General features: G+C 43.4%; 1 protein-coding gene and 1 long non-coding RNA gene across 4 annotated transcripts in view; one reads left to right on the top strand and one right to left on the bottom strand.

The window, feature by feature from the left end:
- The window catches only part of LYPD6B (LY6/PLAUR domain containing 6B), a 183511-nt gene that overhangs the window by 54958 nt on the left and 108202 nt on the right, over positions 1-20351 (bottom strand). Inside the window, exon 1 of one of the 3 annotated variants that reach the window (XM_039244557.1) lies at positions 16688-16705. The exons of the other annotated variants lie outside the window; for them this stretch is intronic. The gene's annotated coding sequence lies outside the window, so the exon portion shown is untranslated. Of the gene's footprint in view, positions 1-16687; positions 16706-20351 lie in introns of those variants that run through there. 3 annotated transcript variants of the gene reach the window in all.
- Positions 10935-12398, top strand: LOC120239996. Its single transcript, XR_005530553.1, has 2 exons — positions 10935-10979; positions 11880-12398. It is a non-coding gene; the product is annotated as an uncharacterized LOC120239996 (long non-coding RNA).

Here is a 20351-nt window from a genome sequence, read left to right on the forward strand (position 1 = left end):
ACAAACCGTGAGACTATGACCTGAGGCGAAGTCGGACGCTTAACCGACTGAGCCACCCAGGCACCCCAAGAAGTTTGATTTTTTTAAACATTAACTTTGTTCTAAGAACAGTATACGAGAGTTAGAAGTGCTATCCCACAAGGAACCAATTAATCATATGAATCCTAGTTTCAGAACCAGTAACAGCAGCAAGAAAACAAGAGTCTAAGTAGTTTTTCTTCCCTAAGGATTAGGTAAATCTTCCCCACAATCTTAATTAATGCTCTTCATGCTTAAAGCTGAAGTGAGATCAGAATATCCCCACCATGCGGCCAGCGGGCTCTGTAATACTTCATATCATGGTGCCTACAGCTTATACGGTGTCGTTCCTGACTCCTGACCTAGTGATAATGAGCTTCTAGCTAAACAGCTGATATCAAGAAGTCAGAAACTTCCATCCCTGCAGATAAAATACTCTGACAGAACCAACGAGAAAAGCACGTCTTCCTATACCTGGCTAGCCATCCATCAGATTTGTATTTCTAGGCATATACATAAGGGAACAAGTCTTCTGTGTGGAATCATGGGTGTTTCCACAGCACCTCCCCACCAAGACAACTTACTAGTTGGAAGAGAAAGTGGGAACCTGCACTTCCCTCCGGTTTTCACCTTTAGAGTGTATAAAAGAGCAGATGGCGCCAAGGAGGGGGGAGGATACCACCACACACCTGAATTCACAATAGCGGCCCCGTGTGAGTCATCAAAAGATGTCTGCGGGAAGCTGATGAAAAACAACCATTTCTGCACGCTGACACGGGAATTGCAGGCAAAAATCAAGAACCATAGAGGATTTAGGCCACTTTGTTCAGCATAAACTTCTCAGCTGGGAGATCTGCTGTCATCCCAGATTTTTAACAATTGGCTGAGCTGAAGTTCATTACTACTTTTGTGTTCAGTTCACGGGGAGTAGGTCATTCGAATAACAAAAGTGGTTTTACAAAAATATAGAGAGTTTAGTCTGGAGATCCTCCTGTATGGTTTTTTTTTTTTTTTTTAATGTTTTATTTATTTTGAGGGGCAGCTGGGTGGCTCAGTCGATTAAGTGACCAACTTTGCACTCTCAAAAATGAATAGACATTTAAAAAATTTAAATACTTATTTTGAGAGCATGCAAGTGAGGGAGGGACAGAGAGAGAGGGACAGAGGATCTGAAGCAGGATCTGCACTGATAGCAGCGAGCCCAGTGTGGGGCTCAAACTCATGAAATGCGAGATCATGACCTGAGCTGAAGTCAGACACTGAGCCAACTGAGCCACCCAGCTGCCCCCCTCCTGTATGTTAAGACTAACTTCAAAATCAAGAGTTTTTTGTAGATAAAAACAAAATGAATGCTATTAAGACTGTTCCTTCTGGTATGTAGGTAAAGAGTCCATTGCCTCTGAAACAAGAGAGATTTCCATGGGTTGTAGAAGCCAGCCCTGAACAGGCTGAAAGTAGGGTGCTAATACAAAGATTCTCAAACTAGTCTAATCAAGAAATCCCAGCATGAGAAGGCACTCAGTTCTCTGTCACAAGTAATTTCTCTACCCTTTTTCCAAGGGCATCAATGACTCACACTCTGGAAGTGGATGAGGGACACAACTTGAGCATGAAAATTTCATCTGTGATAATCATTCGGATCCTCCAACTTTTGTTAAGTTCATTCAAACCTTTCTCATACATAAACACACACTTACCCTGAAAAATATCATCCTGTGTCCTGCCTCCATTTTCAAAAATAAGAACCCAATAAGGCAATTCGGGTTCATCAGAAGATATAAAATTAAACTTGAACCTGTTAGGGGCACCTGCATGGCTCAATTGGTTAAGCATCCGACTTCGGCTCAGGTCTGATCTCACCGTTCATGAGTTTAAGCCCTGCATCCGGCTCTGTGCTGAAACCTCAGAGCCTGGAGCCTGCTTTGGATTCTGTGTCTCCCTCTCTCTCTCTGACCCTCTTCTGCTTACACTTTGTGTGTCTCTCAGAAATAAACACTAAAAAAAAAAATGTTTTAACGTGAACTTGGTAGAATGCCAATTCCTCTCTGTTATGGGCTGAATCATATCCTCTTTCTTCCAAAATTCATATGTTGAAGTCCTAACCTCCTGGGTACCTCAGAATTTGACTAAACTTAGAGACAAGGTCTTTAAAGAGGTGATTAAAATGAGGTCTTTAGGGTGGGCTCTAACCCAATACAGCTGCTGTCCTTATAAGAAATTTAGACACAGGCCTGGAAGAGCATGTGAGGACACAAGGAGAGGATAACCATAGGAAGTGAAGGAAAGAGATCTCAGAAGAAGCCAAACCTGCCCACACCTTGATCTCACACTTCCAGAACTGTGAGATAAGAGATTTCTGTTGCTTGTGCCACCTAGTCTGTGGTACTTATTATAGCAGCCCAAGATAACTAACACCACTTTCCCTTTTCTTTCTCCTCTGATTTCTAGGGAGGTGACTGTACAGGTGGCAAGGCCACTCTGTCTCCTACTCAAGGGCCTCACTCTCATTCGTTTCCTTATCCCCAACCAGGACAATCTCTACATCCAAAGAAAGTGACAAGTAGGACCCCGGAGGTCCCCCAAATACCCTGAGGACCCCAACTCTAAAACGGGACCAATGCCTGCCCCCAGACCTCTGACCTCCAAAACTATAGGGACTTTCTCTGCCTTTTCCAAATGCTCTCTGCTAACCAGAAGTCGGCCTACAAACAATCTTTGGGATACCGTTTCCAGAAACCATGTCTTCATTTCTCTTGCCTGAATACCCAAGGCTGGCTCAGATGCCTTAGCCCACCTTAATTCCCTCCCTTTTGAAAAGGAAAGGAGAGGTTGGGGGCCAAAGATCATTGCACACCGCAGAAATGAGTCCGAGTCCGGAGAAAGAGATTATCAGGGACAAGAGATTATCAGAGGACTCCCAGTGGCCTCAAGACGATTCACAGGTAATTACTTTCTCCTTCGCTGGAGAAGTTCATACAGGAGAGCTGATGTCCTTTGTTAGTGCTGGGAGCCATGAACACCATAGCTTAATTTTCACTCTCCATACATTACGTAGGATTCCAGGTGCTATGGCTTGAAGGAGACAGTACTGCACTCAGCGGAGGAACCATGGACTGAAGTACAGACTGGACTGCTGGTGCTAAGCCACCAGTGACAGAGGAAGCACAAGGGAGCACCTAACCTGTGCTCATGGTTCCAGCTCTGCTAGTTTCCACCAGCTCTCAGTCTGGCTCTGGCCATTTCCCCAAGCCAACACAAGCTTGACATGGCTTTGCCTGGAATGTCCTGAAATAGTTGGGAAATCTATTACAAGTAATGCCCCCCCAGGCACTCCTGGGGTCAGCAAACAAGGCTCCTGGGTCCTCTCTGGACTACAGTCATGGGGTAGGGCCTCCGGGCCAGGGTGCATGCCAGTGATGGGGACTGCTAACACTCACGCTAACATTCATGTCTGCCAAGTCCCAGCCCCATGGAAGAAAAAGAAGAACAGACTGATGCAATTAGCCAGTCGAATGGGAACTTGTCAAACCATTTAGATAAGACAGTACTTGAATTTATTCAGTTCCCATTACCAGAGGATGATTGTGCTTCCACCCCCTGCTGATTCTGCAGGCTGCACAGCATTTTCCTAGCAAGGAAGGGAGAAAAGGGTGGATGATTTCTTAGCCTACAAATTCCAGGGCTCTGCTGTTAAATCAGCATGCATCACGCCTTCAACCAAGGGGTAATGTGACCTTACTGGAATCAAGGGGCACATACTATTGAATGACTTTGTCACAGAATCTGAAGCTCAGTGATGAATATTTAAGTATCAAATTAATAAAAATAAATAAGATTCCTTATCCAGTTCAATCTTTGTTATACCTCTCAACAACTGATTCCATATTCACCTTGCTAATGGTCTGTTTCAAGTACAGAGTTGTGAGCACCTTAAGAGTCCATATAGAACCTTATTCTTATATCCTTTTTGGGGCTGAGCATAGTGTTGGACACAAAATACAACTCGGGAAGGATTCATTAATTGATTGCTACTTGCTTTTGAAATAGTTTTCCCTGAGAGGAAGAAAATCCATTCTACCTGCCTTATTTAATAAAACACACAACTCCCTCCTCTCCCTGACCCCCACCCCCTCACCAAACTAACAACAGCAACAGGATCTTCACAATGAATATCCACAGAGGATCCAGCAGACATACGAGACAACAGAGTTACAGATGAGCTTCAAGGTTGGTAAAGTCTCATCTGATTTTAAAATTAGAGCATGTCTGTATGTTTCCTAGGACTGCTGTAATAAAATACCACAAATTCAGGGACTTAAAACAACAGATGTTTATTCTCTCACAGTTATGAAGGCCGGAAGTCCAAAATCAAGGTGCCAGCAAGGCCAATGCCCTCAGGAAAGTCAGAGCCACGTCCCTCCTACTCTCTGGCGGCTGCCGACACTCCTTTGTATGTATCTGTATAACTACCTGCAATCTGTACCTCTGTCTGCTCATGCCCTTTCCTGGGGTTCTGGTCAAATCTCCCTCTCTCTTCTAAGGACACCTGTCACTGGACCTAGGGCTCACCCTACATCCAGCATGAGCTCATTCTAAAATCCTTAACTTGTTTACATCTGCAAAGACCCTTTCGTTTTTTGAGACAGAGAAAGAAAGAGTGCACGCTAGTGCATGAGCAGAGGAGGAGCAGTGGGAGGGAGGGAAAGGGAGGGAGAGGGAGAGGGAGAGAGAGGAAGAGAGAGAGAGAGAAAGAGAATCTTAAGCAGTCTCCATGCCCAGCACAGAGCCTGACACGGAGCTCAACTCAGGGCTCTATCTCATGACCAAGAGATCATGACTCAAACTGAAATCAAGAGTCAGAAAGGTAAAGGACTGAGCCAGCCAGGCAAAAACCTTATTTCCAAATGAGGCTACATTCACAGGTCCTGGGGGTCAGGACTTAGATACATCTAGTTTGGGGGATACTATTAAACTCAGTAAAATTCAAAGTGAGAACAGATCATCTGTACCAGAAGACCCCATCTTTTTCCCAATGCTCTTCCTCATATTAATGGACTAATTTAATACTTAGGACCCAGGCTGAACTCTTTGAGTCATGCTCAAGGGCCTTCACCCACTTGCTCCCCAGTTTCAATCAGCTCCATAATTTGTCCTGATGAAGTACAGTTCGGTCAGTTCTATCCCACAGAAGCACTTATGCCTGTTCTCTCTTTTTTGTGTCTGATGCCCAACCAACCTGGGCTCAGCTTGAGTCTCCTGTCTCTACCTGCTCTGCCAACTTCCTTTACTACCATGCCCTATGTCACTGCTTTAAACAGAGCCCAAGTGCGCCACAACCCTGTCCCTAAACTTTCAGTGGCATCTAACCAAAGGAAGACCCATCTCCATATAGTCTAGCATCCAGGTCAAGTAGAATGAGCCAAAACCCACTCTCAGAGGCCTTATTTTCTACTGCTCCCCTCCACTTGGTCCAGGGGCAGTGAAAGTAAATCACTGAGCATTTTTAAGTAGATCCTCAAAGTTCCTCCAAGACTTTCAAGACCCTCTGCCTAAGATTTATTCCTTTTCAACAAGCCTCTATCTTGGTTTATGTCCCCTTGTCCATGCCTTACACAGAACAGCCCAACTCAAGACAACTCATCCATGAGCCTGAAGAGTTTCATCAACCGCTGGATTCCTCTTTCTTTTAATTTAAAAGTCTGCCAGACAGATAAGGCATGTTCCCTCATGTTGCTGGAGACATGAACACTTGTCACCACACTCATGACAGAATCTGGGTGGAAATTTGCTTTACTCATGTCCATCTCCCCCATAATCTAGCACAGCACCTTGTGTGTCGCATGTGCTCAGAAATATCTGATAAATACAAGTTACACTGAGGAGTGCCTGGGTGGCTCATTGGGCTACGTGTCCAACTCCTGATTTTGGCTCAGGTCATCACCTCATGCTTTATGGGATTGAGCCCTGCATCTGGCTCCACATTGACAGTGCAGAGCCTCCTTGGGATCCTCTCTCTCTCCCTCTCTCTGCCCCTCCATCCCTCATACTCTTTATCAAAATAAACACACTTTTAAAAGGGTATACCATCTGAGGTTACATCTGAGGACAGGGGAGGCTGGGAGAGGCACAAAAGTGAATAACAATCATTAATACAAAATTGTACGTATCATAAGATAAATATAGGTGAAGTTGTGTGGGAAATGCAAAAAAGGAAGTTTTAAAAAGGAAAAGAGTTTCTTAGAAGAAATAAGACTTAAGCGAGATCTTGAAGAATAAACAAGGAGTAAAAAGTGGTAAGTCAGGGAAGAGAATGAAGTACAGAAGCAGCAGCATCTGTTCGAGAGCCCAGTGAAAGCACACGGCATTTCCAGCTTCCATGAGGAACAGAGCTTTCTGGCCACTGACTGAGTGAATGGTGAGTAATGGAAGACAAGGCTAAAAAGGTAGGCCGGCATGTCAAGTACTATGCCAAGGAATTTGAAATGGACTCTGCAGGAGATGGGAGTCATGGAAGGCGTTCAAACAGGTGTGATGTGGTCACATCTGCATGTTTAGATGAGCACTTATACAGTACTGCGGTATCTAAACCTGCATATGTATCAGAATCATCTGGAGAGTTCCAAAAATTGCTTCATATAGAAGGAAAAAGTACAGGTAATATAACAATTCTCCATTCACAATAAAATCATGTTGATGCTTTCCATTTTGGCTTTAGAATTTTTAAGAGAAATAAGAGAAATATTCTTGAGTTCCTTTTTGTTTCCTTCCCCAGAAATGAACACTTCCGTTTGTTCAGTGAACAATCCTTCTGGTCCGTGTTTATACAGAGAAAGAAACATGTAGATACATGGGTATGTCCATAAGAACTATAGAGCGTCAGTTTTATGTTAAGATCACAAATAATACATCTAGCAAATATTGCTCTAAATTTGCTTTACTCACTGGAAGAATCTTGAAAAATTCAGATTCCTGCATCCCACTTAGATCTAATGAATCAAAATCCCTGAATGGAGGTCTCGAGAAATATGAAGTTTTTAAAAACTCCCTGTTCATTGTGATGTCAATTACACTGGGGAGTCATGGGTATAGAAGATGAACCAGAGAGAAGACCAAACAGAGGAAGGAAGAACAGGAAGAATGATAATTCAAGCAGGGGGGATGCAGTCCTAAGCAAGGGCAATGCAGATGTTAACAAAAGACAGGGGACACAGAACTACCCTATGACCCAGCAACTGCACTACTAGGTATTTATCCAAAGGATACAGGAGTGATGATTTGAAAAGGCACATGTGCTAGGTTTATAGCAGCACCATCAACAATAGCTAAATTATGAAATGAGCCCAAATCAACTGATGAATGGATAAAGAAGATGGCGGGGGAGGGGGGGGCGCCTAGATGGCTCAGTCAGTTAAGTGTCTGACTTCAGCTCAGGTCATGATCTCATAGTCCGTGGGTTCGAGCCCCATGTCGGGCTCTGTGCTGACAGCTCAGAGCCTGGATCCTGCTTCAGATTCTGTGTCTCCCTCTCTCTCTGCCTCTGTCTCTCAAAATAAAATAAAGACATAAGGAAAATTTTAAAAAAAGAAAAAGATATGGTATGTATACACAACAGAATACTATTTAGCAATAAAAAAAATGAAATCTTGCCATTTGCAACAACGTGGATGGAACTAGAGGGTATTATGCTAAGCAAATAATCTGGAAGAGAAGGACAAATATCATATGATTTTACTCATAAGCGGAATTTGAAAAACACAACAGATGAACATAGTGAAGGTACGGAAAAATAAGATAAAGACAGAGGGAGGTAAACCATAGGAGACTCTTCAATACAGAGAACTGAGGGTTGCTAGAGCAGAGGTGAGTGGGGGGATGGGTTAAATGACAATGGGCACTATGGAGGGCACTTTTTGGGATGAGCACTGGGTGTCACACATAAGAAATGAGTCACAGGGTTCTACTGCTGAAGCCAAGACAACACTGTCTGTTGACTAACTTGAATTTAAAAAAGACAGGGGACAGATTCTGACGCCCTGTGAGGGTAAAAGCAATAGGACTTTGCAATGAATTAGAATCTGGGGTGAGAAGTTTTAAGTAATAAATGGCCCTAAGGATTTTAACTTGAATGAGTTGGAGGACAGTGACACCCTTAACAAAAATGGAAAACACATGGGGCGCCTGGGTGGCTTAGTCGGTTAAGCGTCCGACTTTCGCTTAGGTCATGATCTCGCAGTTCGTGGGTTCGAGCCCCGCGTCAGGCTCTGTGCTGACTGACAGCTCAGAGCCTGAAGTCTGTTTCAGTCTGTGACTCCCTCTCTCTCTGACCCTCCCCTGCTCACGCTGTCTCTCTCTCTCTCCTAGAAATAAGTAAAACATTAAAAAAAAAAAAAAAAACCCACATACATGGTGATAATATTAAAAAAAAAAAAAAAGGAAAACACAGAAACCGAAGAGCTGCCTGTGGGAGAAAAGATGGATTTGGCTTTAGACAGGTGAATCTGAGATTTCTGTAGGCTCTTCACATAAGTATCTCTCACAAACATTTATATGAGCTAGATTGATCAGGGGAGAAGTCTGGGGATAACACCACAGATCCAGAATTCCCTACTTAAAGGTAACAGCCATGCACTTGGAACTGGATACGTTGTTTCAGAAGAGAAGAGCCTTGGGCAGGTCCTTCAAGAATGCATGTATTTAGGGCAGAGCACATGAAGAAGAACAAGCTAATGAAACAGAGGGGGTGGTCAGGAGTAGAAGGGCCGCTGGGATCAAGAAGCCACAGGAAGGTTCAAGGGTCAAGAATCCACCAGGACCTGAGTGTGATAAAGAGGAGGACTGAGAGAGATGGCAAGATTGGACAATCAGAACCTTTCAAGGAGTAGTAGCCATCACAGCAGGAGAGGCCACAGTGTGACATGGCCTGAAAAATACCAGAAGCAGCAACTTTAAGCTACTCTTCAGTGTTGAAACTTGCAGTCAAAAATAAAATAGTGGAGGGATAATTATTTTAGGGCTTAGAACAGAAGATCTGAGTGTGGAGAATGTGAGAAAGGAACCAGCAGTAAAGAAACTGAAAAGATAACTTATTCTGTAGAGTTCCTGTGAGATTCAACACCTGAGGACACCAAGTAGCAAGAAGGCAGGGGTCGACCCCAGGATACAAACAGCAATTATTTAAAAGCAGACAGAGCAATGTAGACCTTTGGAGCCTCTCATCTCCAACAGCAGACTAAGGCTTTGTTCTTTGGAAAAACTTAAGAAGATTCTCTGGATTCAAAAGTGTTGGGCACACTGAAGGAGGGTGATGAAGAATAAAACTGAAAACCAACAGATGAGCAATAATTTACATACTAAACCGGCTGTTCTTATAACAGTAGCATCCAACAAGAGGAAGACATGCATTCTCTCTCCTGGTCCCACCCCACTCCTCCCTCCCTTGTTGACTGGAAAATTCTTCTCTGAAAAAGAGAAGTACCTGTATATACTCCCCACCCATTCACTCTGAACTTTTAGCCAAGGATCACCAGACATTCGAGGAAAGCCTCCTACATGAAAAGTGAAGGCAAACCAAACAGATAAAGACATCATATGGAACTCAGAGACCCTAAGGAAGATGAAGATTCTAGAACTATATAGAAACTAAAGTGGACTGGAGAGATATTAATTTGGCCATTTTTAAATTAAAAATGAATTAAAAAAAACTCCAAAAATCTGTACTTCTAACTTGTCTTACAAAATCAAAAGACCTGGCAATTCTAGACTCACATGGAGCCTAAAGGTAAGTAAGAGCAAGAAAGAGACAGGCCATGAAAGTGTGAGCCTAGACATTCTTTTGAGGAGAGCACTCCAAGGTATTACCAGATTCACAAAGGGGTCCATGACCCAAAAAGAAGGTAAGAGGCTTGAAACAGACCCTCTTCCACTCTCAACATCTTCCAGAGAAAATGTAACAGTTTAGAGTGCACCTAAAAGCTTTTTAGAAGGAATATCCAAGATTTGATATGTTAAATCAACTTCCCACATGCAGCTGCCCAGTTCAAAAGAGAAAATGCAGAGCACTCTAGGGAATGCGAGGAATTGGAACTTGCATGTAGATATACCTTATCACCACTTGGTGCATTGAAACTACATAGATTAACAGATCAGGAGAGGTCTGCTCTTGCAGCCATCTAGAAATATCCTGAAGGAAAAAAGAATCTAAAGTACTCACAGCTCAAACACATGACTACTAACATTGCTGACTTGATTAGAAAAGAAAACACACAAACACACAGGCTCATATGCATACATTTGTAATCAGCCAAACCTGCTGCAACCCAATCCCAAGGCTTCCTGTAGTCAGACCATTTTTTCTGATTGGAGGTAATCACAATACATAAATAAATCCAAATAAGAATTAATTTAAATTCTGTTGAAAGCTTTTCAGAGATAGAAAAGCTGCCCTTCAGAGATACCTTCTCCCAGGCTAATGAGTGGAATTACTGTGTTTATCACAAGCCAAAGGTAACTTGGTAGGTAGACGGATAAAAGTTCTTTCTCAAATCGCTTCACCTTGGGTTTCTGTTTTGCTTTGAATGTGCAGAGTTTGGGGCCACACAACGATTCTCCAAAGCTCCTACAAACAGAGTAGGTGTTGGGGGCTTGGAACAGTTCTCAGACAGAATTCGGGTCAATGCCCTTGAGGAACCATTAAGAATCCGGGATTGTGCATCTTCCCGTGTAAAGTCCTAGTCCCAGACTGCGTATAAGAAGCCCTTCACCTGCCCATCACCCAACATTACCACTGGGGGCCTCAGAAAGAGGTCTGTAGTCTACATTCAGTTCTAGAACTTTCCATGTGGGCACCCCCACCCCAAGTTTCTTTCCCTACTAGACAATGTTGCTAGGAAGTCTAGGAGATAATATGGGGGGGGGAGGGGGAAGCCCTGTATCGCTTTGGAAAATGTTCCCAGGGCCAGCAAGTAAGTATGAGGGTCTCCCACAGGTACCAGTCCAAAAGTCTCTAGTTTGTTACTTCAGGGATTTTCCTGGAGTTGCTTCTCCTTCACATATCCTTAGGGTTGTTAATATTTGGGTTTCTCAGGAATGGCTCCAAAAGCCATAGTTCTCATACGACAGTCTCAAGCTCGAAGGGTCTATAATACCTGGGCATCCTCTTGCCTGGGTTTTCTAAATTACCCCAACATGATTATAACATTTTGCTTATATCCCTCCAACACTTTTCCATGGCTCCTCAGAGAAAGAAGGAACTCCTTTCACACAGTCTGGCATGGCCCGGCCCCGTGTACACAACCTCCTCCCCAGCCATTCCCCTTGGTGCTCTATCTGCTCTGGTCGCACTGGCCTCCTCTCTGACCTTCACCTTTTCCATGTTCCACCCCCTACCACAATGCCTTTGCACATGGTGTCCCTCCACCTAGAGAGCTCTCCCATCTCTTCCTCTTGCCCTTAACTCTTCCCAGTCCTTTCTATTTCAGTTCATGAGCCACTTTGTCCACAAAGCCTTCTCCTACCTCTCTCACTGTGCTCAACTCTGTCTAGTCCTTAAGGCTCTCAAAGAAGTCTACTTTTCATTCTCCTGGGAGTGCTTAACACAGTTGCAATTTTACATCTGCTAGTATGATGAAGTGCTTAATATCTGTCTGACACTGGATTTTAAGCTCTGTGAGAGAAGAGACCATGTCTGTTCTCGTTTGCCCACGGCAACCCCCCCCCCCCCCCCCCCCCCCCCCCCCCCCCCCCCACCGGCACAGACTAGAGGCTTATAAAACATCACATGGATGCAGAGGAGGAGGAACACACAACCTCAGCAGGACTATCTCCTTGCCTCTCCACTCTCTTACTTTTACCTTTGGTCATAGGTTTCCTCTGCCCAGAAGGCTCCCTGCCCCGTCCACCTGCTGCTTCTTCAGAGGCCCGCCTCTTCTGTTACTAGAAACAAAGCCTGGTGCACCTTCTCTGACTCCGTCAAGTACACCCCCAATGTCTCTTTGCTGTGACTGTCCTCTCCACCTGCACTGGACTAGACCGCCACACAGTGGAGTGCAGTGCCCAGCCTCCCGACCAGGTCATGAGGGGTGGAGGATGCAACTGCACACAAACAGAGCCTCACGAGACAAAGTCACCAATGTGAAAAAGACCTGGGAGTGAGGCCAGCAGATAAAGCCATCCTCCTAGGAAACGTTTGGAGGTATAGCCCCTCCTTGCAACCTTCCTAGAGAAGTGCTGAACGGTGAACAAACTGCTGGGAGACAGATACGGTCCCTCATGGCTTGTGGAAAGGCTCTGGCCAGCGCACCCAACCAGCGCCTCTATCCTTGTCCCGCTTCTCCCTCGTGCTCACACCTAGAGCTTGCACCTTCCAAATAAATCACTGGCACGCACCTTAATCCCTCTCCATCCTGCTTTCTTGAGCATCCAGGCTGATATCCTCTGATAACCCGTGTCCCCTAAAGACAGAGCTGCACCTACAGCCCACGAGCAGAGTGTTTTGAGTGTTTTCACTACAAGTCAAATGAGAAAACAAAGCTATTGCGATCTTGGCATGGATTAACAGGAGGGAATTCACAATCCCGCTGCTTGATTCTGCACCGGGCAGACCCAGCATCGGCAGGACTGATGTGGTTTTGAGAAATCTACTTTAAAATGGTTTCTCAAAATTTCTGAATAAGGGACCTCTTAAGAGATTCTGATGACAGGTTCATGAACCCTCTGCCCAGGTAAACACAGGTGCATCGGTGTCCTCTCACTTCAGGGGTTCTGAGAACCCCTGAAGCCCCAGCCGTATTCATGGGTAAGAAACCCTGCTTTAGAGAAACAGAGAGAAATACAATCAATACACAGTGACAAGAACTGAAGCCATGTTTTCTAAGGAGATGAAAGAATACATCTTAAAAGGGGAAAAAAAAAAAATCAAAGGAGGGTGAGAAGAAAGCCGGTATATTTGAAGGTATATCAAATGGAAAGTCAGATGTTTGTTCCCACAATTCCTCATCTGGGGGTTACTTCCCTGACATCCCCAGTCCAATCTAGTGGTGTCCCTGTAGCCCATCAGCATGCTACAATTCTAACACATAAAATACTAGGCCATTTTCTAAAGTGACAGATAGGGGCTCTGCCTTGGCCAGAAGCACCCACCCAAAAAAGCAGTGGTGGGGGACTCCATACCCATCTCTGTATTCTCTTTGCTTTATAAAAATCATTCTGAGCTCATGGGCCACTCAAACACAGGTGGCAAGATGGCATGAGTCCCACAGGCCATAGTCAGTCAGCCTGGGCACTCGGCTGTAGCTACGGATATATCAGTGCTCCCCAAACTGGGAGCTCCCCAGGGCGAAAGGCATAACCTATTTCACCCAGGGGTCCCAGTCCTAACAGTGATGGGTACACAGTCCAAGCTTGATACATGCATACCAGATGAAAATCAGGCCCCTACCTAGTCTGCGTATTGTGGCTGTCCACTGGCCGAACAGCTAGAAGGTGAGTGGCTTAGCCAGAAAAGCCAGAGAATTCCGTTCTCACCAATTCGCAGGTTGGTTTCTCACTGTCTTATGTGAAACATAAAATAACCATTCACTATGTTTCCATAAAGTAGCCTTTTAAAACGTTTGATCCAAAGGGGATGGTTCCAAGAAATCCGTTAAATATTCTTGTGCAGCCGTTCACATCTTAGCATTTCATTTGTTATAATTGCAATTTTAAAAACAGTTAAACTCTGTGGGTGTTATTCCTAGATCTCATGATGTTTCTGTCTTTATGCTCCTCAAAAGAGGGAATCAGAGATATCCGGGTGTATAAACTACTGGGATTGAAAGGCCAAGTATTTGTCACATGCAGTTAATTTCCTTTGCCATTCTTGTGGGGTGACTGGAGAAATCATTTTGCAATTTCATAAGACAAATTCCTAAATCGTCAAATAGGACAGCCAAAACTTATTTGGTGTAGACTTATGCTTTTCACTGATGTCCTCAGTACAGGAAGGCCAAGAACAGCCTTCTCACCAAACATCCTTGCTCTGATGAAAAACTCAATGGCATTTATGTTCCAGAAAAACAGATCGATTGGAACCAAAATTTATATAACACTACCCAAGAAGTTGGGATGGAAAAACCAAGGGGAGTTGTTGATGGTCTTATTTTATAAGAAAGCTACTAAATGATTTTCTGAATATTTTTTTAAAAAAATCAGAGACAGTCCATAAATGTAATGTGGTATCCTTGATGGAGTCCTGGGACAGGTAAAAGACATTAGGTAAAAACTAAGGAAATGTGAATAAATATGGACTTTCGTTAATTATAACTTATCATCATTGGCTCATTAATTTTGATGGATGTACCACATTAATGTAAGATGGTAATAACAGCAGGAAGTAGGTGTGGGGTACATGGGAACTCACAGTACTAACTTTTCAACTTTTCTATAAATGTAAAACTTAGAGTAAAATGTTAATTTGTAAAAACAGGAGAAGTCCCTAAAGGAAACAATTAAGATCTGTAACTTATAACCAATCGGGTAGAGAGGGAAAGGGTAAATTTCAGAGCTTTAGGCCAAGAAAATGCAGGAAATAAGAAAAGCATATCAACAGAGCATACAGATGGGTAAGCATACCACTCAGCAAACAAGTGACAAAAATAAGGAATGTTAAAAATGCAGTATCTCTTATTTTCCTGATTAAATGCTGGGCTGCCACCCTCCAACTCCCTTTAGCCTCCTAACTTTTTTCACTCACACCCCAGGCAGCTGATTAGTGATCTGTGATTAGGCCAACCAAATAAGAAATGTTAACGGAGTCTCAGCTAGGAGACCCTCAGAAAATCCTATGGGACCTCATTCCCAGAAAGACCAAGGCCCTTCATCAGCTGTGCCCCCAGAGACCTAGCACAGGACCTGCAGATGACAGGTGCCTCACAAACATCTGGAGAGATTAGTGAGGCAATGCCCTGGCTGGGCAATGAACTCACCTGGGGGCCTCTTAATGAAGACCAATGCCCAGAGACACACCAGCAGATTCTAACTGGTCTTGAGCAAGAGCTAAAACATCAGTATTTTTTTTCCACTACTGGAGGTATTTATTTTTTTTTAGTTTTTTTAATAGTTTATTCTCAACTTGGTTTCCATATAACACCCAGTGCTCATCCCCACAAGTGCCCTCCTCCATGCCCATCTCCCCCCTCCCCCCCACATCCATCAGCCCGCAGTTTGTTCTCAGCATTCAAGAGTCTCTCATGGTTTGCCTCCCTCCCTCTCCCCCACTATTTTTCCCCTTCTTCTCCCCTATGGTCCTCCGTTAAGTTCCTCCTAATCCTCTTATATGTGCAAACATATGGTATCTGTCCTTCTCTGCCTGACTTATTTCGCTCAGCAGAACACCCTCTAGTTCCATCCATGTTGCTACACATGGCCGGATTTCATTCTTTCTGATCTCCATGTAGTATTCCATGGTATAGATAAACCACATCTTCTTGATCCATTCGTCCGTTGATGGACATGTAGGCTCTTTCCATGTTTTGGATATCGTTGAGAGTGCTGCTATGAACATGGGGGTACATGTGCCCCTATGCATCGGCATTCCTGTGTCCCTTGTGCCAATTCCTAGCTGTGCTATTACTGGGTCATAGGGGAGTTCTATTGTTATTTTCCTGAGGAACCTCCACACTGTTTTCCAGAGGGGCTGCGCCAGTTTGCATTCCCACCAACAGTGTAGGAGGGTGCCCGTTTCTCCACATCCTCGCCAGCATCTAGAGTTCTCTGATATGCTCATTTTAGCCACTCTGAATGGCATGAAGTGGTATCTCAGTGTGGTTTTGATTTGTATTTCCCTGATGAGGAGGGATGCTGAGCATCGTTTCATGTGTCTGTTGGCCATCTGGATGTCCTCTTTGGAGAAGTGTCTGTTCATATCTTCTGCCCATTTCTTCATTGGATTATAAAACATCGGTATTTTTTAAGAAGCTTCCCAGGAGGTTCTAACATGCAGCAGGGTTGAGTATGTAGGATAAGTCTGTAAGATGAACTAGAGCAGAGCAAGCTTGGGTATTAAGAGATCAGTTAACTTTTTATTACTACAGTATGGATGTGGGAATTTCAAATCATTACTATTTTCTCTTCCTCCAGCACCTGTAATTCACTATGCTTCTCTCCAGCAGCTGACATGTGTCATCTGCTTTCAAGGTAAGGGTGTAAGGAGGGGATACTGGGGTCACATAACTCCCAAAGTCTATTGGACAGTTAGAAAAGAAATGTTCCTTATATATTCTGATACAATTTTAGTCCTCAAAGGAGAAATATATTCTGGGGGCGGGGGGGAATCTTTTAAAAATGCACTGACCCCCTCTCAACAATTGATAGAGCAACGAGACAAAATATCAGCAAGGATATAGAGGAATATAAAAGCATAATATCATCAACAAACAGAATCTCACAAATATTCATAGAACATTCCACCCCAAAACAGAATTCTTTTCAAACGCTCATGAAACACAGACCAAGAGAGACCAGATCATGGACTATAAAACAAGCGTCCACAAGTTTTTAAGATTTTATATCAGCCAGAGTATATTCTCCAACCACAATGAATCAAACTAGAAACCAGGAACAGAAAGATAGGAAAATCTTCAAACAACTGGAAACTAAATAACATACTTTTAAGTAATCCACTGGTGAGAGGCACCTGGGTGGCTCAGTCAGTTGAGCGTCTGACTTCAGCTCAGATCATGATCTCATCTCACGGCTCATGAGTTCAAGCCTCTGTGCTGACAGCTTAGAACCTGGACCCTGCTTCGGACTCTGTGTCTTCCTCTCTCTCTCTGCCCCTCCCCTACTCATGCTCTGTTTCTCTTTCCATCTCTCTCTAAAATAAACAAACATTAAAAATAAATAATCCAGTGGTCAAAGACTTAAAGGAAATTTTAAAATATATTTAACTGAATGAAAATGAAAATACAATATAGCAAAATATGTACAACAGTTAAAGCAGTTTAGGGAGGAAAATTCATAGCATTAAGTACAAATATTAGAAAAGGTCTCAAATCCCTCGAAGCTTCCACCTCAAGAATGTAGAAGAAGAGCAATATAAACCCAGAGCAAGCAGCGAGAAGGAAATCATAAGCTAAGAGCAGAAATCGCTCAGGGACCCACAGGGTAATATAAAGTGACCAGGAAGGTAGGGGTTGGAGCAACACAGCTTCAAACCAAGGAACAGCAACAACTGCCAGGAAACTACCAGAAGCTAAGACAACCCAAGAAAGGATTCCTCCCTCAGCCTTTAGATGGAACAAGGCTCTGCTGACACCTTGATTTCAGACTTCTAGGCTCCAGGACTGTGAGAGAATAAATCTCTAGGGCTTTGAGTCACCCAGCTGGTGACACATTGTTACAGTGCCCCAGAAAACTAAATGAGCTTCTAATAAGGTGTGTGTGTTGGGGGGGGGGGGGGGGGGGGGGGGGGGGGGGGGGGGTGGCGATAAGAGAAAATTAGGTAATTCAGAAAAAGCTAGAAATTATTTTTTAGGTAGCAAAAGGGAAAAAAGTTTATGCAACAGATACAAAATACAGCAGAAAAATATTCAATGTATCAGTAATTCAGAAATTATGACCATATTAAACTCATTTATCAGAATACAAAATGCTAAATGGGTTTACAAATGTAATTCATTTATATAGTCTTCAAGGGATATTCCTAGAATATAAGAACAAAGTGATAGAAAATATATAAGAATATGAAAAAAGATACACCAAAACCACCTGAAAGGAGAAAAAACTGGTGTAACAATATTAATATCTAATTCATGGTTATAATACACCAAGAAGAAATAACTACAATGTTCCTAAACTATATAGCCTACAAAAATATCCATGGATATCTGGCAACTCTAAGAACACATGGAAAAATTCACGGGGTAGTAGATGTTCTCTTCTGAAAGAAGTAATCTGAGAAAATATGCAGAAAACAACTAGTAGAGTTACAGATGATATGAACAACTTCGCCAGTTAAGGTTAATCTAAAAATGTGCTTAAAACCATATTCCCAACAAAACAAATTCACTCCTAAGCACGGGGGAGCATTTATAAAATTTTCCATGTGCTAGGTTTCCAAGAAGTCTCAACAGACTTCAAAGAATCCTGGTCATACAGACAATATTCCTTGACCAAAATATAGTATCGTTTATCTCTGGGGCACCTGGCTGGCTCAGTCAGTAGAGCATGCAATTGTTGATCTTGGGGTTCTAAGTTCCAGCCCCACATTGGGTGTAGAAATTACCTAAAAACTTGAAAAAACAAAACACAATATTGTTTACTTCTGAATTCAACTTCACTCTAAGGAATGCAAATTAAACTACAATAAAATATCACTTTCTGCCTACATTGGAAACACAAAATCGGGCAATACAAGATATTGGTTAGGATGTAAGAAAACATGGACTTTCAGCCAGTGTGAGAATGAAAATTGATACAATTTGGTGATATCTATTAAAATTTAAAATACACATTTCCCCTTTGCCCACCAATCCATTCCCAGGATTCTTTTCCTATAGATACTTACAAATGTGCAAAAAGAAGAGGGTGCAAGTATTGCAACAAACAGTATTGATTATTACCACAGAAGACATAAAACTTTAATGTCCATCAACATGGGAATGATTAAACTATGGTCTCATCAGATAACTGAATATTAACAATAAGGCAATGTGATGTTTATGATATGGAAGAGCTCTAATATCTGCAAGAAGTGAAACAATGTGTACAGTCATCACATCATTAAATTTTTTTTTTTTTAATAGAGGGGAAGGGTATTTGTTAGAAAGTGGAGGATGGTCAGTAATGTATCCTCCAGACTGAGAAGGTACTTTAAAGCCAAAAAATGAAGTAAGCCATTAGGGGCAATATGGCGGGTGGATGGGCAGGCAGGGGGGAATGCAGATGATTGAGGCACTAATATGTGGCTATTCTCTGACTCTCTTCTCGGCACCCTAATCCCCAACTTCTATGGAGCTAGGGACATGATGGTGAGGTTACAGGGTAGTTACCTAAAGTGGCACTATGTGTGCATCAGAGGCGAGAACAAGATGGAGTCAGTGTTGTCAGCACTACTACAGTCTTTACATTCTAGAAACACACCCCACTAACACAATCCGCTAACAGTAGCTGTTTCTGCAAGTACTGAGAGACAGGAAAGATTTTTTTTCACTAAAAGACAGTACCTGCACTTTTATGATGTTCATAGTACTATTCAAACAAATAGGCAGAATCTCAAGGCAAGATGGCAGAGAAGTAGGGAGTTCTGTACATTTTGCTCACCCCCATCTGTCAAACAGAGAAGGCCTGAAGCCATAGGACACTGAACCAGAGTCTGGGAGGAAAACAGACAGAGTCTACTAAGAAGACGACCTCATAGGTGCATGAGTGCGAACTGGGGAAGATAAAAACGGGCCTGGACCCAGAGACGGGGAGGGCAGGGAGGGAACCCCCTTCACAGGGAGTCTCTGAGAGCTGAGGGGAAGAGAAAGAGCAGTTGAAACTGCTCATAGAACTGTCCTAGAGAAGAGAAAAACGTCCGCTTGGGACAGAGAGTGATCCTATTTCTAGCTGTGGTGCTGACTTTGGGCTGGGTGCCCGGGACCCAGGTGGCGCCAGGAGAAACTGCTCCACTGCTCTCTGGGTTCGATCCCTGGCTGAGAAGTGGCCTGGCCTGTGGGATCATATTTCGGGTGGTCTCAATAAAGCACAAAGACTAAGGCCTGGAAATGAGGCAGGGCTTGGGACAAAGAACACAGTTCACCTTGGCTACCCCTGCAGCACAGGGAGATCAGACCCAAAAGAGTGTTTGCAATGCTTGGTTAGAGAAGGGACTGGGGCGCTGCCCTTTTTCTCCCCAAAACCACCAAGGCGGAACTTCAGGGAATGGCCCATTGACCACAGTGGAGGTTAAGACCTGCCTACACCAAACAATGCCCATCCCCACGAGAGAGCTGTTTTTTTTTTTTTTTTTTGGGGGGGGGGGCTGGTTTTTGTTTTGTTTTTTAACCAGAGCTCGGGACAAGACCAATATGGATGCACTGCCATGATTAATTCTAGATTAATTCTTTCTATTCAGATATTATTTTCCCTGGTCTCATTCATATCCCTCCCCTTTGCTGGACTGGGCACTCTGGTCATTGGTTTGCTTAAATAGTCACATTTAATCCATTCTCTAGATGTATATTCTACACCTCCACCACCTTTCTCTCTCTGTCTTTCTGGAGTAATCAGACTATATAGTTTCTCTGAGTAACATTATCTTCATTCCTTTCTCCTCACCTCCTACCATATTCTCCTCTTACTCTCTCTGAATTAAG

The sequence above is a fragment of the Hyaena hyaena genome, unplaced genomic scaffold (assembly GCF_003009895.1).
Source record: "Hyaena hyaena isolate Hyena2069 unplaced genomic scaffold, ASM300989v1 scaffold_246, whole genome shotgun sequence".
NCBI classification, from domain to species: Eukaryota; Metazoa; Chordata; class Mammalia; order Carnivora; family Hyaenidae; genus Hyaena; species Hyaena hyaena.